This window comes from Protopterus annectens, chromosome 11.part0 (assembly GCF_019279795.1).
Source record: "Protopterus annectens isolate FY-2018-M chromosome 11.part0, PAN1.0, whole genome shotgun sequence".
In the NCBI taxonomy this organism is placed as follows: Eukaryota; Metazoa; Chordata; order Ceratodontiformes; family Protopteridae; genus Protopterus; species Protopterus annectens.
Window position 1 is genome coordinate 779,239,586 of NC_056745.1, and position 6,294 is coordinate 779,245,879.

The following is a 6,294-nucleotide window of genomic DNA, read 5'->3' on the forward strand; positions in this document are numbered from 1 at the left end:
CAGGTTCCTGGGGTAAAACATATGCAACTGCCAGATATGTGTGGCCCACTGCTGTACTCAGACATGGCCTAAGTGTGTGAGCACACCCAGTATGACCTTTCAGTATGTTGCTGACTGAAATTTGCTAAATTTAAGTGTGTGAGCATGCCCAGTATGGACATATATACTATATGTGTGTGAAAAATCAAGTTGGCTTCTACTTCTGGGCTCACCTTTGTGTTGTACATCAACAGGAAGCACGCTGTGCCTGCAGGGCTTCCATGAGTCACTTTGCATAGACTTATCAACATTTCTACATACGTGGGGGACAGCTATTATTTGTACATTTCTACTCGGGGGCACACCTGATTGTTACTGTGGGTGTACATAGGATGAGGGGTTCACCTGACACTTATACACATTTGCTAGGCCTGCAATGCTATGTCAGGTACTCAGTTTCAGTCTGTACTGTTGCCTATCGTACTGGCTTGAGGCATACTACTGTACTACAGATCGTAGCTTCCAATTTCACATATATTAGTTTGTGACTTCATAGCCTACCCAACCCACATCACACTGCCTAGCCTGCTGTTATCTGTCTGCATAGGCTTGGGAGGAAGTTCAGAGGGCATGATACAGCATTTGTTTGTGTTTGCATTAGTCTACAATTGTCCTGCTGTGTCTGCCCCAGTGGAATGCTGTCATGGCTTAGTGGTTCAGTACTGTGACTATAGTGCACAGTATCCTGAGTTCGAGCCCTGTCACTGTTTTTTATTTTCCTGCTGGGCAGACCTGACTGGTTAAGGAACAATAAAGCAGGTGTGAGCATGTTTACCCGACTTTGCTCGACTTTAGCACTGCTTTATATTGCTTAAAATAGGGCAATCATGCCTCAGGTGGTGCTGCAGGGCTGCCTATGTCGGATACACATAGTACACTCCCTATACATGTTTGATAACAGATAGTGTTAAGTTAGGCATCCCTTTTATTGTATGTGCGAGTCAGAGAGAAGTGTCATTTCCAGGGTTCCTACTGAGTCAGTGTATGTGCTATGCATTGCCTCTTTGCCAAGGCCAAGGCATACTGGGCATGCCTCCTTCTGCCTACTGGGGCAGGCTCAGGTTGTTCCTCCTCCGAGTCACGCTGTGCCTGTGCAGGCCTAGGCAATGGTGGGGGGCTGTTTGGCCCGGCCCCATGCTGTTCCTGCTGCAGCTGTTTTCACAGGGTCATATTGTGTAGCATGGCACATACCATGACAATTTGGGTACATGTAGTTGGTGAGTACTGCAAGGCTCCACCAGATGTGTCCAGGCACCGGAAACGTGACTTGAGCATCCCAAACACACGCTCAATAATGTTTCTTGTTTGTGCGTGTGCCTCATTATGGAGTTCTTGTTCGGGTGTGTGCATTTCTGATGGGTGTCATCAGCCACGGCTCCAGTGCGTAACCAGCATCCCCCACTAGGTGACCATCAGGGATGTCTCCATTGGCAAATCTCTGGTACAGCTGAGTCAGATGCCAGATGTGGGAATCGTGATAGCTTCCAGGGCAGCCAGCACACACATTCATTATTATGCCCTGGGCATCACACATGACCTGGCAGTTGATGGAGGGGAATCCCTTGCGGTTGATGTAGACCCTACCCCGCTCACCGGGTGGTGCTTTGATGTGTATGTGCGTGCAGTCTATTGCACCCATTACCTCAGGGTATTCTGCTATTTGGTGGAAAAGATGCATATTGCTGGCCAATGCCTCACTGGAACTGGGGAAATATACGTGCTCACCGACATGTGCTGACATGGCATTCAGGAACTGGTGCAGTACCCTGGATGCTGATGCCTGTGAAACCCTCATCATATCACCACTTGGTCTCTGGAAGGTACCTGTAGCTAGTATTCGTAGGCCAACACATACTTTGGTATCCACTGGGATGGGTTCCCCTCTGTTGGTTCTGTGTGTGAGGCGTGGCTGGCACAGCTCAACAGTTTGCTACAGGAGGTCTCTGTCCACTCTATAGCACTCCATTATCTCCAGCTCATGTAGCCCCTGGTAGGTTACCCTGGGTCTGTACACTCTTCTCTGTCTCCTCACTGTGGGTTGCTCAGCAGCATTCACAACATCACCACCCTCAGTACCTTGCACATGTTGGTTTATGATAGCAATAGCAGGCCCTAACATTTTGTCTGACTTAAGCTTTTTAAGTTTTCACTCTTTGTATACTGCAGTGTTGCAGAGTTCTTGGGAAAAAAACAGGGTAGACTGCTGTTTGCAGAGTTTAAAGTGCTGGGCTGGGCTGGGCTAGTCTACTGCCTGTGTAATTGGCTGATTCTGATATATTTCACCTGGCAGCTCTGCTAATTCTCCTTGGTTAACTTTCTACTACTTCTTTTCCTTCCTTTTTCCCTTTCTGTTTCCACAAGGGGCAGCGCAGCGCAAACAAGCGCACACGCACACACGCTGTGTGCCCGTTTGCAAGACATTTCAGATATATCCACGGCGTACACCTTTGGTTTCTTGTTTTCAGCTAGTACAACTGTAGACACGCCTCTTGCAATCCTGAGCAACTCAGGGCAAACACAAGCCACTGTGCTCCAATCAGCTTACATTCTTTCAGACATACCCCCTCATGATGTCACCTATCTTCTACTCTACTACTTCCCTACTCCTACACTTACACTCTAGGGTCACATGCCAGGGAAAATTGGGATTCACTATCCTTATCCTCATTTGCATAGGATTGCCTACTAATGCTTGGTTACATCTCTCACACTGAGCTTCATCCCCTTAGCAACCACTACTCAGTGGCCATGTTGTTTTCAGCCTGCCATTCACCTGCATGGCAGAACAAGCTTTTTAGTGGAAATGCCCATTTGTGGCTATTTTTCACTTTTTTCATTTTATTTAAAGCGCAGCACATTTGCACGCCGCTGCACTATGCTTAAACATCGGGGCAAAAAAAAAAAAACTGGATTTTAAGGATTTGCAACATTTGCAGATGCCAATAGCCTTATATTTGGCCATTGGCATGCTTCCTCATCTAGATGCATCCTTTATTTGGAGCTGTCATAGCTCCATTTAGCTATTTGCAGAACGGTACTCCGTTACCAACGGAGTACACTTCTGCAAATAACACTACTCTTCCACGGACAGGTTAGTGTTTCCTGGATCGCAAATTTACCTCATTTGCATAGCTTTCAGCAGAAAATGAGGTAATTTGCATACCATAACACTGTCCGTGAAAGAGTAGCTTTAGAAGCTCTCATGCACACCCCTGCTGGCTATTGCTGGATCGCTCGGCAGACATATTGGCTGTCTGCCGTCTTACACTACTCTTAGACTCCGAGCAAGCCTTCGTGAATCCGGCCCGTCATCTTTCACAACACGGAGTAACTATTTCTTAATGTCTAAGAACTATTGGCTTTATTGGCCTGAATGTGTTGATAAAGACTTAAACAGGAAAAAGGAAAAAGTCATGGACATACAGAAGCCGTATAGCTGAAACTCTTGATGTCCTTAAGGGGTCATTTGCATATATCCCATGGGCTTCTATTACAGGAGGTTTAAGGTATCACACAGTGAAAACTCTAGCTTGGCTAGGTTTTTCTTGTAGTTTTTACTAATTGGTTTGTCTGTAAGACCTTTTTACTCTTTACTTTATTAGGAACTACTACGTGGAATATATGTCAGTCAAGGTGTAACTAGGAATTAGTGCAATAGTTTTTCACCAGCCTTCACTTTCTGACTTTTTATTTGCAACTCAACTAATGCTCATCTTACACTACACTTTTCACAATTCAGCACCATCTGGTGATTATATACAATGAAGTTAACTTCCAGAGCTATAATATTTCCCCAGAAAAAAGCAACCACAGAAAGATACTCATCAAATAATCATGCAATAAATTACTGGTCATGAGACTAGGTTAAAGAAGACTTCCATTATGATTTCAATGTTTAAAAATGTTACAATGTCATTTTTGTGAGAAAGACTTGATCCAGCTGTGAAGCAGTCATGACAGTACTTTATAACACTGTCACTGTAAAAGTCAATAGTTTATTTCCTTTGTCTATCTCTGTTCAGTAAGCTAACTTAGTAGATCAGCTTACTGAAACCTTTCTTCATTCAGCTGAGTGTACTAAAGAGGTGATTGTATATTGAATGTGGTAACATCACATAGCAACATCCACAAGAGTAAACATGTAGCTTGAACAACTAGACTTTGGAAGCTCCAAATTCATAAAACTTTCTAATACAAGAACAACTAGTAAGTGAAGGTAAACGCTGCACGACCTCCAGACTAACACTGCTCAGTACGGTAACCTTATCACTTCTTATTTACCTTTCAGCAAGAAGATGGCCAGTTATCAAGAAACAACATCTCTTTAGAGTTTTGCAAGGAAGCACAAACTTAGTAAACACTAGACAAGCACAGAGTTTTTAAGTTTTCAGGGGGGAGAGACAGCAGCTAAGCCTTCACTAACTTTTTGCAGATAAAAATACAGTGACCAATAATCCTTGCCTCCTTCACTTCAAGAAAGGGTCAAATCCTGTACCACTTCAGGACCAACTCAATAAATACTTGCTCATATTTATACAACAGCACATTAGAAGTAGACAACCATAGACCAACTAGGCAAAACTAAGGAACAAAAATGGAAAATGAGTTAATTGCCTTAACTAAAACAAATTCCTTGTTGCATTCTGTGCAATCTGTACCAGAAACACATCAGAAAATTTGTAGTGAAAAAATAAACATTCTAAAAGCAGAGGATTGATGCATAAATTACTATTGGCATCAGCAAATAAAACATTTTCTCTCATTTTACTGGCATATCCAGAATTGTAGAGGCATCATATCCAAAACATATCTAAGTTAATTATGAAAAAATAAAAACTCAGATCACCTCTACTATTGACTAGAAATTTATTAGTGTATTTAAAAAACAAGCATTCAAGTGATCAGAATGACTCTACTTTTGTAAGAGTATGTGCTGCATGGTAACACTTCCTATGCCAGTTCCACGTGTTTCCCTGATGTTTGCATCTCAGTAAACAATTTTATTTGACATCTAAAAAAAAAAAAATAAACAAAACATTAAATATTTAGAAGGTCCCAGATCTTTTTGAGGGGGTGCAGTGGCATAGTGGTTAGTGTTGTCACCTCACAGCAAGACATTCTCTGGTTTGATTCTGTAGTAGGGAACCTTCTGTGTGGAGTCTGCATGTCCTCCCTGTGTTTGTGTGGATTTCTGTCAGGTCCTCCAGTTTCCTCCCACATTGTAAATACATACAGTAGGTAGATTGGAAACCCTAAATTGGCCCTTGGTGTGAGCATGTGCATGAGAATGTGTTTGGTGCACTCCCTGAGGAGGGTTGGGCCTTGAGCTAGCAAATTGAGCCTGTAAAACCCATAACAGCTACAGAAACAACAAGAACTGAAAGGTGCATGTTGCCCAGTGTACCATATGGTGTGTAAATGGGAGGGAAAGAAATCTTTTTGAAGTATAAGACTCCCTAACATAGAATTGTATGCTAAGTCTACTGTTTTGTATTACTCTTGTTAAAGTCTGCATAGATATCTGTTTGGAGAGCTACAGATTGATAGCATGAGATGGAATGACCTCTTCACTCTTTTAGCATCATGAGCTGATTCCACATGATAGTGGCTCTATTCCCTACAATCCACATATACTACCTAGCCTTAAAATCCTTCACTTTTCATGTACAACACTCAAGCACTCCTCCAATACAAAATGTTATTCCATTTAAACAAAGTGAGACTGTTCCCAAAAGTGTTCGGTATTTTAAGCACTCACTGATTTAATATAGACCCGATAATACTTAAAGGGAATACTGCTTTGTGCATTAGAACAATTAAAAGTATGATATGAAATTCCCACAGATGGATATATACAAGCATACAAAGCACGCGCACACACATGCGCACGCGCGTGCACACACACACACACACACACACACTCTCACACACACACACACACACACACACACACACACACACACACACACACACACACACACACACACACACACACACATTTGCGTGCACAACACACACACTGATGCATAAGTAGTTACATCTGGTATACCAGATAAGAAAACTGTCTCATTTTACAAAGTAGGATATAGAATGACATACAATGACAAATAAACCTGCTGGCAAATAGTATAGAAGCCTGAAGACTGCATGCAGTAACAAATATTACAAAGAAGCTATAAACATGCACATATGAAAATATTATTTATAAAAATACAGGTGTGCTTAATGATAAAGAAAATTAATGAATGAATTAGC